The following is an 18,736-nucleotide window of genomic DNA, read 5'->3' on the forward strand; positions in this document are numbered from 1 at the left end:
ATTTAGATAGCAGGCATCTAAAGTATTAATGATAGATAAATGCAACGCAAAATTCTGAAAGTCACAGAAATTAAAGAACAGTCAGAGTTAAAAAGTTTGGCAAGAGGGAAAATTAGTTTCTAAGATTTGATAGATGATGGCTTGAATAGGTAAGGGACAGATATTCAATGCTAGAGCGTTCAGGTAGAAGCTTAGAGAAAATTAGCAGAGCAAAAAGTGGCATCTTGAGTGGTAGGGAATGCAAAGCAGATATGGAAAGAAGAAGAGTGAGAGTGACAAAGCAGATCAAGAGGAAAAGAAAGATAATACGAAGAAAGCTGAGATTTAAATGTCAATTGTCAATGCATTGACAATTCTAACGGATATGTCACAGGATAGTCAGCCAGTGAAGTTGCCAAAAATGGGGTAAAATGATGGCGGTTGAAAATGAAGTAGTCAAAACATTCGTTATTATCTCTTGGGGAGCCCAAAATGGGGGAAATAACAGACACAATTCTTAAAAGTGGAGATTGAGCAGACAATTAAATATTAAATCTGCATACATGGCAAAAGAGATATAGATATGTTTGAAAAGGAAAGATGGAATTTATGTAATAGAGAGAAGCAGAAGGTAATTTAAAGCAGGGCAAAGCAGATGGTGGAACATTAATGAAGGAGGGCAGGCTGCGGGGAGAAGGATGAGGATCTCAGTGCTGGAAGGATTAGTAGAGAGGAAGCCAGTGTGCATCCAAGACTACACATCAGATACGTTTGCAGAAATATAAATATGTAGAGAAACAAAAAATGAAGGACTGGAAAAAGAAAACTAATAACCAATGGCATAGGGAAGTTATTAAAAGCCAGAACTAAAACTGAATCACCAGGGGAGAATGTACAAAGTGAAATAGAAGACTGGGGACTGGCCCCTGGGGCCATAACAATGAACTTGCTAGGAGGTGTCTGCATGTTGAGTCAAGAAAAGGTTGAAAGAGGCAGAACCGTGAATAAACTACAAGGTAATAATTGAAGAAGTGCATAAAGTGTTCCAGTACTTTGGAACAAAAGGATTAGAGAAGAATATTATGAAAAGAGGTTGGATGAAAGCAGTTTTGAAGGAGGATGGAGAAACTCTGGTGAGAAGAAAATTATTGCGCAGTCGCTGAAAAGAGAACATAAAAATGATGAGGTAGGTAGTGAAAAGCAGGAGAGGAGAAATTGAAGGCAAAGGAAGTACGCAATGACCAGGAACATGATGTAGAGACTTTAGATTTGGAGACTTGAGAGAAAACCAAGACAGTGCATAGGGAGAGTGTGAGGATCTAAAAGACTGATAAAGATTGCAGCAAATTGAAGCACTAAGGGTTTACAAGTAGAAAGAATGGGTAGTAAAGTTGGGATAGAGAAAAGGAAGAAAAGATTAGAGAAGAAAAGAGGCACCTTTTGGAAGCAGACAGAGTGGGATCGTAGAGCTGGAGATGGGATGGGATGAGATGGGATTCATCAGAACATAGATCCATAAGGGGATGAAGCCATCAAGGTTTGTTTCACTTGCTGATCGACAATGGTATTGGAAAAAGGGTATTATAACAAGACTTAATAGAGAGGGTGGAAGTGGTAGTTTTAGAAAATATAGGAATGGTCAGGTTTAATGCATGCGCATGAGGAGAGATGAGGAAAAATTTATCAGGAAATGTTGAGCAAGGGAAAGATAGGATAGAAATTTGGGCAATAGGAATAACAATATGAAATATTTAGGAGATCAAGGTTGGCACCATGGACATCAGGGGTGGTGAAGGTGCAAAAACCTTAGGCAACCATAATGAACTGAAAGCAGAGGTAACAACAAAGAGATGAAGGCTACGTGAATGAGCACTGCCAATGGGGAGGTGAAGATGAAACATTGAGGGATAGGAATGACTAAGAAAGGAATCTGATAATGGGCTTGAAATGGAAAGTATTGAAATTCAATCAATCAATCAATGCATTTGTAGAGCGCACGACATACCTGTGAGGGTCTCAAGGCGCTGGGGGGGGGGAGTGGGGGTGCTGCTACTGCTCGAACAGCCAGGTCTTGAGGTGTCTCCTGAAGGCCAGCAGGTCCTGGGTCTGTCGTAGGTGGATGGGGAGGGTGTTCCAGGTTTTTGCGGCGAGATGGGAGAACGATCTGCCGCTGGCAGTCGCTCGACGGATGCGGGGGATGGTGGCGAGGTCAGCGGAGCGGAGCTGGCGGTTTGGAGTGTAGAAGGTGAGTCGTTCGTTGAGGCACGCTGGTCCGGTGTTGTGAAGTGCTTTGTGAGCGTGGGTAAGGAGCTTGAAGGTGATCCTCTTGTTGACGGGGAGCTAATGCAGGTCTTTCAGGTGGGCTGTGTTGTGGCTGTGGCGGGGGATGCCGAGGATGAGGCGTGCAGAGGCGTTCTGTATGAGTTGTAGTCGTTTCTGGAGTTTGGCTGAGGTTCCAGCCTATAGAGTGTTGCCATAGTCCAGTCTGCTGCTGACGAGGGCCTGGGTGACCATCCTTCTGGTTCCGGTGGGGATCCATCGGTAGATCTTGCGGAGCATGTGGAGGGTGTTGAAACTGGAGGAGGAGACGGCGTTTACTTGCTGGGTCTTATACAGTGCTGAGTCCAGGATGACTCCCAGGTTGCGTGCGTGCGTGGTCGGTGGGCGTCGGTGCAGCTCCCAGTGTGGCCGGCCACCACGAGTCGTCCCAAGCGGAGGGGGTGGATCCGATGATGAGGATCTCTGTCTTGTCCGTGTTCAGTTTCAGGCGGCTGTTCATCATCCATTTGGCGATGGCTTTCATCCCTTCGTGGAGGTTGGACTTGGCGGTGGGGGGGGCTTTGGTGAGGGAGAGGATCAACTGGGTATCGTCGGCATGGGAGATGATGTTGAGGTCGTGCGATCGAGCGATGTTGGCGAGCGGTGCCATGTAGACGTTGAAGAGTGTCGGGCTTAGGCACGATCCTTGGGGTACGCCGCACATGATCTTGGTGTCTTTGGAGCGGAATGGGGGAGGCGGACACTGTGGGTTCTGCCGGTGAGGAAGGAGGAGGTCCAGTCCAGGGCTTTGTCGTGGATCCCTACGTTGTAGAGGCGTGTGCGGAGGGTGTGGTGACAGACGGTGTCGAAGGCGGACGAAAGGTCCAGGAGGATGAGGGCCGCGGTTTCTCCGTTGTCCATCATGGCCCTGATGTCGGTGGCGGCGATGAGGGCTGTTTCCGTGCTGTGGTTGATGCAGAATTCAGATTGGGACGGGTCCAGGATGTTGTTCTTTTCGAGGAAGGAGGTCAGTTTTCTGTTGACAATCTTCTCGATGACTTTCGCCGGGAACAGGAGGAGGGAGATGGGCCGGATGTTCTTGAGGTCCTTGGGGTCTGCTTTGGGTTTCTTGAGTAGGGCGTTGATCTCGGCGTGCTTCCAGCTCTCCGGGAAGGTGGCGGTCTCGAAGGAGCTGTTGATGATCTTGCGGAGATGGGGTGCGATGGTGGAGCCTGCTTTGTTGAAGATGTGGTGCGGGCAGGGGTCAGATGGTGAGCCGGAGTGGATGGTGTTCATGATTTTGATGGTGTCTTCGCCGTTGACGTGGGTCCAGGAGAGCAGAGGGTCGATGAGGCAGGGGGGCGGTGGGTCGGGGGTCTCTGTGTCTGTCGGGGGGGCGGTGGGTCGGGGGTCTCTGTGTCTGTCGGGGGGGCCTGGTTGCTGAAGCTGTCGTGGATGTCTGTGACCTTGCGGTGGAAGAAGGCGCCTAGGGAGTCGCAGAGGTCTTGTGATGGCGGGATGTCGTTGGAGTTGGAGCTGGGATTGGAGAGTTCCTTCACGACGTTGAAGAGCTCTTTGCTGTTGTGTGCGTTGTTGTCAATGCGCTCTTCGAAGGAGGTCCTTTGGGTGGTTCGGATGAGTTGGTGGTGTCTGCTGATGGCGCTCTTGTAGGCTGTGTTTCTGTCCGGTGTCTGTTTGTGGAGCCACTTCTTCTCGAGTCTACGGCAGGCCTGTCTGGATGCCTGGAGGTCGGCGGTGAACCAGATGGCTTTTCTTTTGGTGCATCTGTTCGAGGGTTTCTTGATCGGGGCAAGAGTGTTGGCGCAGTCGTCGATCCATTGTCTGAGGTTTAGGGCGGCGGAGTCGGTGTCGGTAGTGTCCGTTGGTGGGTTTCATGCGAGGGTGGTGATAAACTGGTCTTCGGTGAATTTGCTCCAGCTGCGGTGGGGGCCCGTTGTGTGCGGTGGTGCATGGTGGGGTTCTCGAAGGTGAAGTGGATGTAGCGGTGGTCGGTCCAGTGGAGTTCGGTGGTGTGGCTGAAGGTGACGTAGTTGCTGGCGGAGAAGATGGGGTGGAGCGTGTGTCCGGCGGTGTGGGTGGGAGTCGTGACGAGCTGTTTGAGTCCGAGGTTGGCAAGGTTGTCGAGCAGGGTGGTGGAGTTGCTGTCGTTGATGTTCTCGAGGTGGAAGTTCAGGGCTCCGAGGAGGATGTAGTCCGTGGATGCAAGGGCGTGCGTGCTGACGAAGTCATTGATGAAGTTGCTGAATTGCGGCCGGGGACCAGGTGGTCTGTAGATGAGGGTTCCTCTGAGGGTGGTGTTGGGGTTGGTGTGGATCTGGAAGTGCAGGTGTTCTGCGGCGATCGCTGTGTCGTCGATGCTGGTCGTGTTTCTGAGGGTGTTTCTGTGGACGATGGCGATTCCTCCTCCTGTTCCGTTGGTGCGGTCCCTGCGGGTGATCTTGTAGCCGTCAGGGATGGCTATGGCTATGGCGATGTCGGGTGCCGAGGAGGGGTTCATCCAGGTCTCCGTCAGGAAGGCGACGTCTGGGGAGGTGGAGTAGAATAGGTCCCAGAGTTCGATGACGTGTTTGCGGGCGGAGCGGGTGTTGAGTAGAATGCATCGGAGGCTGTTGCGTCCTACCCCGGTGGGCGTGGTAGTGGTTTGTAGGCTGGTGTAGTTGCAGTTCCGGCAGGAGAAGGGTCCATGGGGGCGCTTCGGGGTGGCCCGGAAGCAGGTGTGTGATGGAGGGTGCTGTTGTCGTAGCGGCGTCGGGTGTCTTGGCGTTTGTGGGGGCCAGGGGTTCTGGTGCTGGGTGCGGTCCAGGCGCGGACGGGTGCAGACAGGCTTGCCTTAAGAAGGGGAGGTGGGAGGAAGGAGCAGCTGGGAGGTGGGAGCGGGACGAAGGGGCGAGCTGGGGGGCGGGGACGCATCGGTGGGAAAAACGGGGGGTTAGAACGGGCGGGGGATACAGAAGACAAAAAGGGCACAATAACAGTACAAAAATGGAATAAGGAGGAATAAAACCAATTACAATACAAGAGCAGAAAACACAATCACAGCAAGGCAGACAGGGAGAAAAGGGGCAGAGCGAGCGTACAGAACCTACGGCCTACCACTGGCCACCAGGGATGAGGCGCAGGTGGTAGCCTGCGGGTGGAGGAGGGCCTCGAACTCGCGGCAGTGGCAGCAGCAGCGAGCTGGGAGACACAGGCACAACAGGTGGTGCTGTTGCAGCGTGGGTAGCGACCTGCCTGAACCAGGGTCAAGGGTGGCTCCTCACCGCACAGCGGCCGCCATAAGCTGGGGAGGTGGGAGGGAGGAGCAGCTGGGAGGTGGGAGCGGGACGAATGGGCGAGCGGGGCCGCAGCGGCGGGAAAAACGGGGGTTAGAACGGCCAGAGGATTCAGAAGGCAAAGAGGGCACAATAACAGTACAAACAAGCATTTACAATGCAATGGTCTCAGAATTGTTAAAGTTAGAGCTATTGGTATTGCTCATAACCCCCACCACAAATATTCAACACAACACTTAACCAGCACTCTGAACTGCCACCCAAGACAGCACAGTTATTCCACATGGGATTGGATTATGCCGCGCCTATGTTTTTTTACCAGTAGTATGCAGCATAGCCGATGCTGTGCAGCATGGCAAAAGGGAAAAAATGCAGTGACAGTCATGTACATGCATCACCATGCTTGTGCATGCGTACCAAATGATACAGGTGCCTTTTTTATTTACCAATATGAGATGGATTGATGAAAAAATAACAGGAGCGTAAGATCAAACCTTTTTTACTTCAAAATCTTTCAAAAGAGGAGCCGGTCATTTAGAGAATGGGGGATGCAACAGAATAGAACACAAGGCAAAGGGAGAAGCACATAGGTGAGAGATGCACACAGACAAGAAAGGAATATCGAGAGTGGGGCAGAAATGTACATGGGCAAGAAAGAGAAACACGGAGAGCTGTGGCAGAGAATCACGAGCGCAGGTGGTGTTTGAAAAGCACATGGTCAAGAGAAGCACACAGACAAGAGAGCAACACTAGCACAGGAGTGGGAAGAGAAAGACACGGGCAAGAAAAAAAACCACACTGAGTAGGTGGCAGAGAAGCATATCGGCGAGAGACGAATACGGTGAGCTGGGTCCAAAAAGCACACAAGATCTGTGGGTGGTTGAGACGCACACGGGTGAGAGAGCAACACAAGCACTGGTGAGGGAAAAGAGGAACACAAGACGAGAGAGAGCAACACAGATAGGAGGGTTGGTAGAAATGCACATGGTCGAGAAGAACAGAGTTAGGGGGCAGAATATCGCAAGGGCAAGAGTGCACATCAAAGCAGAAGAGGACAGAGGCAAGTAAGAGTGACAAGTGCGGGTGGGGGAAAAGCACACAGACAAGAGAGAAATGTGGAGCATGCAGGGTAGCACACGGGCGAGAGGGGATTACGGAACACAGAGGGGAGAGAAGCACGCTATCAAGACGACTGGAAAACACATGCACTCGCATTGAGTGCTTAAGCTACAAAAATCCAATGGCTCTAGATTAGTAGCATCAAATCACCAGAATATTGGCTCGGCACTGTTCTGGGCTTTAAATAATTACCTGTTGGCACTGATTTATTAAATGTAATCACGTAAATGGAAACAAGGTAGCTAGCATTCTGCGACAACCCACTTAGTCTTCGTGAACCTACAAACACTTTACTCCCTTGACAGCTTCTGCCATGACAGCTTCTGCCACAACCCCCTTTAGCTCGCAAGTCAGTACTGCTCCTTCACCATCACCGCTGCCAACTCCTGCTGATCCACCGCCTGAACCCAGGAGTCCAAAATGTTTAGTTTGCAAGCGGCAAAGAGCCGGCAATCTTCCGCCGAGCCTGGTATCAGTGCAGTCACTCGGGCTAGGCAGGGTAAAAGAGCATCCGGCTCCGGAAGTACTTTGTGGGAGAAATTAGAACGTGGAGCCAACCGAAAGTTGCTCTCAGAAAGAGAGGACTGGGAGGGAGCGCAACCGGAAGTAAAAGAGTGAGAAAACGTAGGGGAGAGCGACGCCGTCATAGGCTCTTGCTAACTACAGTGGGTTGTAACCAAATCGCCGTGTGTGTTTACCGGAGACTGCGAGTTAGGCTTAGCAGTGCCTTCCACAAGGAGGCACAGTAGAAAGGGAACGGTGCTCAGGCTGAAAGCATTTACACTGTGGTTTGTAACCGAATCCCGATGTGTGTTTACCGGAGACTGCGAGTTAGGCTTAGCGGTGCCTTCCACGAGGAGGCACAGTAGAGAGGGAACGGTATTTAGGCTGAAATCATTTACATTTCAGTAAATTGTTAATATTAGGTACACATGACAAAACACAAGATTAAGGGAAAAGGAACGTTCTTTACGGAAACGCTTGAACATCATGTGAAATCGTCAACATGCATTCTCTTCAGTTATTTGCAGTATTTCGATGTGCGAATACATTCTTAATAAGGGTGCAGCAAGACCCTAGCCTCGGAGCTAACAGGCCAAACGATGGAGGCGGAGCTATGCTTAGAGTCATTACAAGCCAAGCGCCTGCCATTCCCGCTGTTTCTTTTTGTATCGCGCTTTCACTTAAGCGCGATTCAAAAATAAACAACGAAAAGCTATATTTTAATTTTCAAGGTTGCTGCTTCTAACAAGTCTTACGTGCTGCCGCGGCGAGCGAGCCCAGCTGCCAGTCCTTGAGGGAATCGCCCTGAACACCACCGCCTTTCTCCGAAGTCAAGCAGAAATGCCTCGGAGAAAAGCAGTGGCGTTTTCGGATTCGGGGGCGTGTTTTTCTTTCTCTCCTCTTGCCATTGGCTGGAATGTTTACAATCCAGAGTAGAGAACGAATCGAAAAAACACGCCCCTGAATCCGAAAAAGACGGGGCTTGTTTGGTGAGACAATGCTCTTCTCCAATGGCTGACCAGTATTTCAGAGGCCAGCCAAAGGAGAAGAGGTAAAAAAAAAAGGGGCGGGTTAAAGCCCCACTCCTAAACATTAAATCTCGGAGCGAGACTGCGCAAGCGCAGCCTTCGAGCCGAGACCTAAAAAGGAATAAGGAAGAATAAAACCAAATACAATACATGAGCAGAAGCACAATCACAGCAAGGCAGACAGGGGGAAAAGGGGTACAAAAAAGGATTAAGGAGGAATAAAACCAATTACAATACAAGAGCAGAAAGCACAATCATAGCAAGACAGACAGGGAGAAAAAGAGCAGAGCGAGCGTACAGAACCTACGGCCCACCACTGGACACCAGGGATGAGGCGCAGGTGGTAGCCTGCGTGTGGAGGAGGGCCTCGAACTCGCGGCAGTGGCAGCAGTGAGCTGGGATACACGGGCACGACAGGTGGTGCTGTTGCAGCGTGGGGAGCGACCTGCCTGGAAATTCAGTGTGTAGACAGAAAGGACCAGTGAAGATGAAGAAACCACCAACACTACCCTTACCCCCCTGGAAATGCAGGGTATGCAACGGCGGGAAAAACAGGGGGTTAGAACGGGCGGAGGATACAGAAGACAACAAGCATTTACAATGCAATGGTCTCGGCATTGTTAAAGTTAGAGCTATTGGCATTGCTCATGACATTATTTCTGTTTATGTTTTTGTCTTTAAAACATTTAAAGAAACGGCATTGTTATTTACAATTTCAATAGCTTAATCACTCAAACGCGAGACCTATTGCATTTGCGCCCACACAGAGCCACCCACCCACACACACACAGAGCCACCCACCCACAAAGACACCCACCCACACACACACAGAGCCACCCACCCACCCACAGAGCCACCCACAGAGCCACCCACCCACAGAGCCACCCACACAGCCAGCCAGTGCACTCTAGGGCAGTGCTTAGTTTGTATTAAAAAAAAAAAAGTGCCAGAGCTCTTGACAGAAGGCCATTGCAACTTGCACCACACATTATCCCTGACATGCTGCGAAAGATCATAACAACACAACTACTAACCATCACACTCCTACAAATGAGACAATTCGGACTATTTCAGGCCCCCAAAGCTATAAGAATGGCTTAGGTGGCAGGTGATAGTAATTTTTAATGTAAATTGCATTAATAAATGACTGTTGTTGTGTTCATGTCTAAATAAGCCAGTCAGTGCAACCTCCCTCAGTCTGTGACTTCTAAACCTCACCCTCCCCTGCCCCCCCCACTCCCGTTCGTGTTTTCTTGCCTGCCGGCACTTCCGTTTTCATCTTTATTATTGCCACCTTGAAATATGCGAGTTCAAGATGCGTGTTGCACAAAAACTGATCGTGTTTAATGAACTACATTTTAATGTTACTCTAAATATAATAAGACTCTAGGCGACATTCGGGGTATGCATGGCAACTGACGCCTCTTAGTTCACAAATGGCATTGTTGTCGGGCGGGAGGAGCGGCAGTGTTTTAACTCATGCTTAAAATGAGCACTTTTAATAACTTCCTCTCAATTCAGTGCTATGATCTTGTGTACTGAGGTGAGACGCTAAAGAAATGCACTTTTTTGAATTCTGAAGAGACATTATCACACATTTACATCATGTTTACTGTATGATTAACATGCCGATCATTTTCACGGCTCGCCCACTGGCTCGTATACGCTTGGCTAGTCTCCGGCTGGCTCTGCCTGTTAATTAATATATTGGCTCGAGCACCTCTAACAAAGAGAGATAAAGGGATACATGGCAGTGAGCCCGGTAGATGGTAGAGAAATAAACTGGTGCAGACAAACAGACAAAGTCAGTCTCCATTGCCTCACGTCAGTATCATCACTTTCAATAACCTGGAAATCTGCCGGCAACTTCCGCATGCCCCAACCTCATCCCCCTCACCTATTCTTAGCAGAAGCAGCAGATTCTGAGCTTTGCCCTGCTGGCGTAGAGGAGCACGGCAGAGTCTGTAGAAGCACTGGAATCCCTAGCCTCTCCGGGCGGGCACCTAAGCCTTCCGGGTGCCTTCACACTCAGGATAAATGAATACATTTTGTTCTGTGCTTTAGTCGCCCCTCTGTGAGCACTGTCTGGTAGATGAAGCTCTGTGTAAATAAACACATTCAGAGAGGAGGTTGTGTACAAAAAACAACAGCCACAATACCGTACGTTTTGAACGTGTAGTTAAATACCGGCTCATCGAGTACCTCATTGGCTGATCATTCCATGGCACTACCAAAATTACATTTGGACACATTTGCTCAACTGTAAAACACTCCCTTCTATGGGTCATTTAACAACTTGGGGCTTTGGGATTAGGTAACCTACTTTGGATGCTGTATAAAAGAGTAAATACAAAAATTAATGCAATGAAACCAAGCAACCAGTACTGTCTAAAACACTGTGAAAACTGACATGCATTCTGGCATTTTGTTTAGTTAATGTCGATTTTCTCATAGATGCGAGTAAAGTGCTCTTAATATCTTAATGAAATCTGCACACTTTTAACTAATAGCACCGGGTGACCTTTGACAACTAATACATTTTCATGTCCCCTCTGCCCCCCGCCCCCTTGGCAAACTTTATTGCCTCCCAGTGTCTGGGGGATAACCAAGACGCAGGAGAGTGAGTCAAATAGTATAGAAAATTAAAGAGAAGCCGGGATTCGGATTCACATGCTCCGATCCCGATCACGTTGGTTAGTCTGTAAGCACTACTTTTATTAATGAGTTTCGCATTAGTAAAGCACCACGGTGTGCATGTGTGGTGACACTTCACCCATGAGATACGTGCCAAGTAATTGTTGACACAATCCACAATTTGAGTTTTCATCAATATATTTATTACGAAGTGCAGGACCTTTCCAAGGCACACTACATACATTCACTCCAAAAATAAAACATGTAAGTAAAAAACATTGCCATTAACAGTGTCAATAGCTCTAACTCACAAATACGAGACCTATTTGCATTGCAAATGCTTGTTACAATAATTACCCATTGTCGTGAAGTTGAGTCTTAGCCCGTTTTTTCTGCTAACAGGTGGGACTTGCAATTTTCAAAGTCTTTGTGCGACTAGCTCAACTAGTCTAGGGGTTCCTAATGCTTGAGGTCCTTTTCGTACCATTATTGATGAATGACTAGAAGTACCAGAAAGCAAAGTAAAAGACATCTACTCATCCATTGAAAACAATAAACCACATTATATTTTTCATATTTTAAATACACAAAAGTACAGCCAAAAAACACACTGTGGGTGGGTTCCACTACTCCCCCCCCCCCCCCCCCCCTCTAATGTGGCATTCGTCTGTAACCTGGAAGACTTATTAACTGGGCAGCATTATGCCAAAGATGAGAAGGTAATCCTCCCAAACAGCAGACTGGTAAGAAGGTGTCTGAACATGATCCATTTCATTAAGAACTCTGGCATCATAGGACTGAGGAGCTCATACATGGACTGACTCTTAGACGTGCAGGCATGATGGGGGCAAGGCTGCCAAGTCTCCCAGGTCCACGTGTTGCTTGCATTTAATTTCCGGATATTGTAATTGGATAAACAGTGGTGGTAAATAAAATACCCAGGCTGGGTGGCCTACTCACGTGCGGGCCTGAAGGGCGGAGTCTCTTACCATCCTCATCAAGGCGCCTCGTTAATCCACGACAGCTGCTCAAAGCGCTACACTTGTAGCGTGGAGTATAGTTTAGTTTAGAATAACACTGCTAGCTAATGAGCAGTCATTAGTAAGGTTTACCAGTTAGCTACTTATCACGGAAAGCCATGATTGTGCTTCGGGGATTATATCAACCAAGAAGCACTTCCTTTTTTTCAACTAGTGGTAGAAATAAGAACATGTTGGCCAAAATTCTGGCAGTTTATAGGGAAAATACAGTGTCTTTCTTTTAATCACAATGTATTGGGGCATCAGCACGCTTGTCACCTACAAGAACAACTACTCCCATAATGATGGGGCTTGCAGTGCAGGCACTGTTGTTTTGGACTTAAACCATTTTACACCGAACTACACTTCCCAGAAGACCACCGGGAAGTGGCAGCGCCAATGTACATTAGGACCAGGCACTGGCCTCATGGGATAGGTAGTTCCATTACCAGACCCTGAAGCCGTAAAATGTAAGCGACTGAACTACATGCCCCACAGTGCTCCACTGCCCTGAATTCCACCGGCCTGCCGCCTCGAGAACCGCTTCGGCACGTGGCTGCGAATCTGTATTTTCCCCACCTTTCTTCGCACCGAGTCAGACAAGTACCTCCACTGCTCAATTCAGCCTCCTGGTCGTTCCGCCATTGCAGTGGCGGCTCCGGTTGCCATGTTCCCGCCCTGAGCCCTCTGGTCTGCCGCCCAATGGCATCCATGCCTGTGAAACACCGCCCCTTCGTTGAACCTTTCATCCAATGACAGAGCGAGGCTTGAAACGCAGACTGTGTACTTTACTGTGCTACCGGCATTACCAACAAACTTCGCGCAAACTCAAATTGTAAAAGTTCTTGGCAATAACAAAAAAGATGTTTTTGAGGTATTTTTTTACATTTTGTTCGAACGGGATTTAATGGTGCTTAAAGACAACTGGTCTTACTGGTTTAAAATTTGCATAGACAGTGTGCCAAATCGGGTTTCTAATTCGTGGTTTGAAACACATAAACCAGAGACCAGAGCAGCAGCCGAACACGGGAGCCGACAGCAGGGGGAAAGGACGCCATTAACACCACCGCCTTTCTCCGAGGTCAAGCAGAAATGCCTCGGCGAAACGCAGCGGCGTTTTCGGGTGCGTCTTTTTTCTTTCTCTCCTCTTGCCATTGGATGGAATGTTTACATTCCAGGGGAGAGAAAGAATCGAAAAAACACGCCCCCGAATTCGAAAAAGACGGGGCTTGTTTGGAGAGACAATGCTCTTCTCCAATGGCTGACCAGTATTTCAGAGGCCAGCCAATGGAGAAGAGGTAAAAAAAAGGGGCTGGTTAAAGCCCTACTCCTAAACATTAAATCTCGGAGCAAGACTGCGCAAGCGCAGCCTTCGAGCCGAAACCTAAAAAGGGCACAATAACAGTACTAACAAGCATTGGCATAGCCAATAGGTCTCGCTTTTGGGACCTTATAAGTGATTAGCCATGCAACACTTGATGTTGTTTAATGAAGGATATTGTGCTGGATAACTAAACACTTATAATGTCCCACAGGCGAGACCTATTGGCTATGCATTGTGGGGACTTATAAGTGTTTAGGTAGAGCTATTGACTTTGCCAATATTTCTAAGCTGTGCTGTAGAGAAGTGTGGCTGCTGTGCAGCATGCTGAGAAGTTGTAATTAGAAAAGTGTAAGAAGCACTGAGTGATGCTGTGGTGTTGTTGAGTGATGCTGTGCAGGCCCTGAGTGATGTTGTGGTGGCCCTATGTGATGCTGTGGTGTGTAGATTGATGCTGTGGTGATGCTGAATGTTGCTGTGGCGCTGCAGAGTGATGCAGTGGTAGCGCATAGTGTTGCTGTGGTGGTGCTGAGTGATGCTGTGGTGTTCCTGAGTGATGCGAGGGTGGTGCTGAGTGATGCTGTGGTGGTGCTGAGTAATGCTGTGGTGAAGGTGAGTGATTCTGTGGTTGCCCCGAGGGATGCTGTGGTGGTGCTGAGTGATGATGTGGTGGTGCTGACTGATGCTGTGGTGCTGCTGAGTGGTGCTGACTGATGCTGTGGTGGTGTTGAGTGATTATATGCTGGACCTGAGTGATGTTGTGGTGGCCCTGAGTGATGCTGTGGTGGCTATGAGTGATGCTGTGGTGGTGCTGAGTGATGTTCTGGTGGTGCTGAGCGATGCTGTGCTGGCCCTGAGTGATGCTGTGGTGGTGCTGAGTGATGCTGTCGTGGTGCTGAGTGATGCATTGTTGGCCCTGAGTGATGATGATGTGTTGCTGTGGTTACATACAGGGATGCTGTGGTGGTGCTGAGTGATGCTGTGGTGGTGCTGAGTGATGCTGTGGTGGTGCTGAGTGATGCTGTGGTGGTGCCGAGTGATGCTATGGTGGTGCCGAGTGATGCTGTGGTGGTGCCGAGTGATGCTGTGGTCGTGCTGAGTGATGCTGTGGTGGTGCTGAGTGATGCTGTGGTGGCGCTGACTGATGCTGTGGTGGCGCTGACTGATGCTGTGGTGGTGCTGACTAAGCTGTGGTGGTTTTGAGTGATTATGTGCTGGCCCTGACTGAAGTTGTGTTGGCCCTGAGTGATGCTGTTGTGCCCCTGAGTGATGCTGTGGTGGTGCTGAGTGATGATGTGGCGGTGCTGACTGATGCTGTGGTGGTGCTGAGCGTTGCTGTGCTGGCACTGAGTGATTCTGTGGTGATGCTGAGTGATGCTGTGCTGGCCCTGAGTGATTCTGTGGTGGTGCTGAGTGATGCTGTGGTGGTGCTGACTGATGCTGTTGTGGCGGTGAGTGAAATTGTTGTGTCCCTGAGTGATGCTGTTGTGGTGCTGAGTGATACTGTGGTGGTGCTGAGTGATCCTGTGGTGTTGTTGAGTGATGCATTGTTGGCCCCGAGTGATGATGCGGTGTCGCTGAGTGATGCTGTGGGGGTGCTGAGTGATGCTGTGGTGGTGCTGAGTGATGCTGTGGTGGTGCTGAGTGTTGCTATGGTTACATAGAGGGATGCTGTGGTGGCGCTGAGGGATGCTGTTGTGGCCATTGAGCAATATTGTTGTGTGCTGAGTGATGCTGTGGTGGTGCTGAGTGATGCTGTGGTGGCGCTGAGTGATGCTGTGGTGGTGCTGAATGATGCTGTGGTGGTGCTGAATGATGCTTTGGTGGCGCTGAGTGTTGCTGTAGTTGTGCCGAGTAATGCTCTGGGTGCATTGAGTGATGCTGTGGTGGCGCTGAGTGATGCTGTGCTGGCTCTGAATGATGCTGTGGTGGTGCTGAGTGACACTGTGGTAGTGCTGATTGATGCTGTGGTGGCGTTGAGTGATCCTGTGGTGGCGCTGAGTGATGCTGTGGTAGTGCTGAGTGATCCTGTAGTGGTGCAGAGTGAGGCTGTGGTGGTGCAGAGTGACGCTGGGGTGGTGCTGACTGATTCTGTAGTATTCCTGAGTGATACTGTGGTGGTGCTGAGTGAGGCTGTTGTGGTGCTGAGTGTTGCTGTGGTTGCCTAGAGCGATGCTGTGGTGGCACTGACTGATGCTGTTGTGGCCCTGAGCGATATTGTTGTGTGCTTGAGTGACACTGTGGTGGTGCTGAGTGTTGCTGTAGTTGCGCTGAGTGATGTTGTGGTGGCGCTGAGTGATGTTGTGGTGTCTGTGAGTGATGTTGTGGTGCCCCTGAGTGATGTTGTGGTGGTGCTGAGTGATGCTGTGGTGGTGCAGAGCGATGCTGTGCTGGCCCTGAGTGATGCTGTGCTGGCCCTGAGTGATGCTGTGCTGGCCCTGAGTGATTCTGTGGTGGTGCTGAGTGATGCTGTGGTGGTGCTGACTGATGCTGTTGTGGCGGTGAGTGAAATTGTTGTGTCCCTGAGTGATGCTGTTGTGGTGCTGAGTGATGCTGTGGTGGTGCTGAGTGATCCTGTGGTGTTGTTGAGTGATGCATTGTTGGCCCTGAGTGATGATGTGGTGTCGCCGAGTGATGCTGTGGTGGTGCTGAGTGATGCTGTGGTGATGCTGAGTGTTGCTGTGGTTACATAGAGGGATGCTGTGGTGGTGCTGACTGATGCTGTTGTGGCTGTGAGTGAAATTGTTGTGTCCCTGAGTGATGCTGTTGTGGTGCTGAGTGATACTGTGGTGGTGCTGAGTGATCCTGTGGTGTTGTTGAGTGATGCATTGTTGGCCCCGAGTGATGATGCGGTGTCGCTGAGTGATGCTGTGGTGGTGCTGAGTGATGCTGTGGTGGTGCTGAGTGTTGCTGTGGTTACATAGAGGGATGCTGTGGTGGCGCTGAGGGATGCTGTTGTGGCCAGTGAGCAATATTGTTGTGTGCTGAGTGATGCTGTGGTGGTGCTGAGTGATGCTGTGGTGGTGCTGAGTGATGCTGTAGTGGCGCTGAGTGATGCTGTGGTGGTGCTGAATGATGCTGTGGTGGTGCTGAAGGATGCTTTGGTGGCGCTGAGTGATGCTGTGGTTGTGCCGAGTAATGCTCTGGGTGCATTGAGTGATGCTGTGGTGGCGCTGAGTGATGCTGTGCTGGCTCTGAATGATGCTGTGGTGGTGCTGAGTGACGCTGTGGTAGTGCTGATTGATGTTGTGGTGGTGTTGAGTGATCCTGTGGTGGCGCTGAGTGATGCTGTGGTAGTGCTGAGTGATCCTGTAGTGGTGCAGAGTGACGCTGTGGTGGTGCAGAGTGACGCTGGGGTGGTGCTGACTGATTCTGTAGTATTCCTGAGTGATACTGTGGTGGTGCTGAGTGAGGCTGTTGTGGTGCTGAGTGTTGCTGTGGTTGCCTAGAGCGATGCTGTGGTGGCACTGACTGATGCTGTTGTGGCCCTGAGCGATATTGTTGTGTGCTTGAGTGACACTGTGGTGGTGCTGAGTGTTGCTGTAGTTGCGCTGAGTGATGTTGTGGTGGCGCTGAGTGATGTTGTGGTGTCTGTGAGTGATGTTGTGGTGCCCCTGAGTGATGTTGTGGTGGTGCTGAGTGATGCTGTGGTGGTGCTGAGCGATGCTGTGCTGGCCCTGAGTGATGCTGTGCTGGCCCTGAGTGATGCTGTGCTGGCCCTGAGTGATTCTGTGGTGGTGCTGAGTGATGCTGTGGTGGTGCTGACTGATGCTGTTGTGGCGGTGAGTGAAATTGTTGTGTCCCTGAGTGATGCTGTTGTGGTGCTGAGTGATGCTGTGGTGGTGTTGAGTGATGCATTGTTGGCCCTGAGTGATGATGTGGTGTCGCCGAGTGATGCTGTGGTGGTGCTGAGTGATGCTGTGGTGATGCTGAGTGTTGCTGTGGTTACATAGAGGGATGCTGTGGTGGTGCTGACTGATGCTGTTGTGGCGGTGAGTGAAATTGTTGTGTCCCTGAGTGATGCTGTTGTGGTGCTGAGTGATACTGTGGTGGTGCTGAGTGATCCTGTGGTGTTGTTGAGTGATGCATTGTTGGCCCTGAGTGATGATGCGGTGTCGCTGAGTGATGCTGTGGTGGTGCTGAGTGATGCTGTGGTGGTGCTGAGTGTTGCTGTGGTTACATAGAGGGATGCTGTGGTGGCGCTGAGGGATGCTGTTGTGGCCAGTGAGCAATATTGTTGTGTGCTGAGTGATGCTGTGGTGGTGCTGAGTGATGCTGTGGTGGTGCTGAGTGATGCTGTAGTGGCGCTGAGTGATGCTGTGGTGGTGCTGAATGATGCTGTGGTGGTGCTGAAGGATGCTTTGGTGGCGCTGAGTGATGCTGTGGTTGTGCCGAGTAATGCTCTGGGTGCATTGAGTGATGCTGTGGTGGCGCTGAGTGATGCTGTGCTGGCTCTGAATGATGCTGTGGTGGTGCTGATTGATGCTGTGGTGGTGTTGAGTGATCCTGTGGTGGCGCTGAGTGATGCTGTGGTAGTGCTGAGTGATCCTGTAGTGGTGCAGAGTGACGCTGTGGTGGTGCAGAGTGACGCTGGGGTGGAGCTGACTGATGCTGTAGTATTCCTGAGTGATACTGTGGTGGTGCTGAGTGATGCTGTTGTGGTGCTGAGTGTTGCTGTGGTTGCCTAGAGCGATGCTGTGGTGGCGCTGACTGATGCTGTTGTGGCCCTGAGCGATATTGTTGTGTGCTTGAGTGACACTGTGGTGGTGCTGAGTGTTGCTGTAGTTGCGCTGAGTGATGTTGTGGTGGCGCTGAGTGATGTTGTGGTGGCGCTGAGTGATGTTGTGGTATCTCTGAGTGATGTTGTGGTGCCCCTGAGTGATGTTGTGGTGGTGCTGAGTGATGCTGTGGTGGTGCCGAGTGATGCTGTGGTGGTGCTGAATGATGCTGTGGTGGTGCTGAATGATGCTTTGGTGGCGCTGAGTGTTGCTGTAGTTTTGCCGAGTAATGCTCTGGGTGCATTGAGTGATGCTGTGGTGGCGCTGAGTGATGCTGTGCTGGCTCTGAATGATGCTGTGGTGGTGCTGAGTGACGCTGTGGTAGTGCTGATTGATGCTGTGGTGGCGTTGAGTGATCCTGTGGTGGCGCTGAGTGATGCTGTGGTAGTGCTGAGTGATCCTGTAGTGGTGCAGAGTGACGCTGTGGTGGTGCAGAGTGACGCTGGGGTGGTGCTGACTGATTCTGTAGTATTCCTGAGTGATACTGTGGTGGTGCTGAGTGAGGCTGTTGTGGTGCTGAGTGTTGCTGTGGTTGCCTAGAGCGATGCTGTGGTGGCTCTGACTGATGCTGTTGTGGCCCTGAGCGATATTGTTGTGTGCTTGAGTGACACTGTGGTGGTGCTGAGTGTTGCTGTAGTTGCGCTGAGTGATGTTGTGGTGGCGCTGAGTGATGTTGTGGTGTCTGTGAGTGATGTTGTGGTGCCCCTGAGTGATGTTGTGGTGGTGCTGAGTGATGCTGTGGTGGTGCTGAGCGATGCTGTGCTGGCCCTGAGTGATGCTGTGCTGGCCCTGAGTGATGCTG

General features: G+C 50.3%; 1 protein-coding gene across 1 annotated transcript in view; it reads left to right on the forward strand.

The window, feature by feature from the left end:
- The window catches only part of SPTBN4 (spectrin beta, non-erythrocytic 4), a 1,597,753-nt gene that overhangs the window by 377,436 nt on the left and 1,201,581 nt on the right, over nucleotides 1-18,736 (forward strand). The window lies entirely within an intron of this gene.

Source organism: Triturus cristatus, chromosome 9 (genome assembly GCF_964204655.1).
Source record: "Triturus cristatus chromosome 9, aTriCri1.1, whole genome shotgun sequence".
In the NCBI taxonomy this organism is placed as follows: Eukaryota; Metazoa; Chordata; class Amphibia; order Caudata; family Salamandridae; genus Triturus; species Triturus cristatus.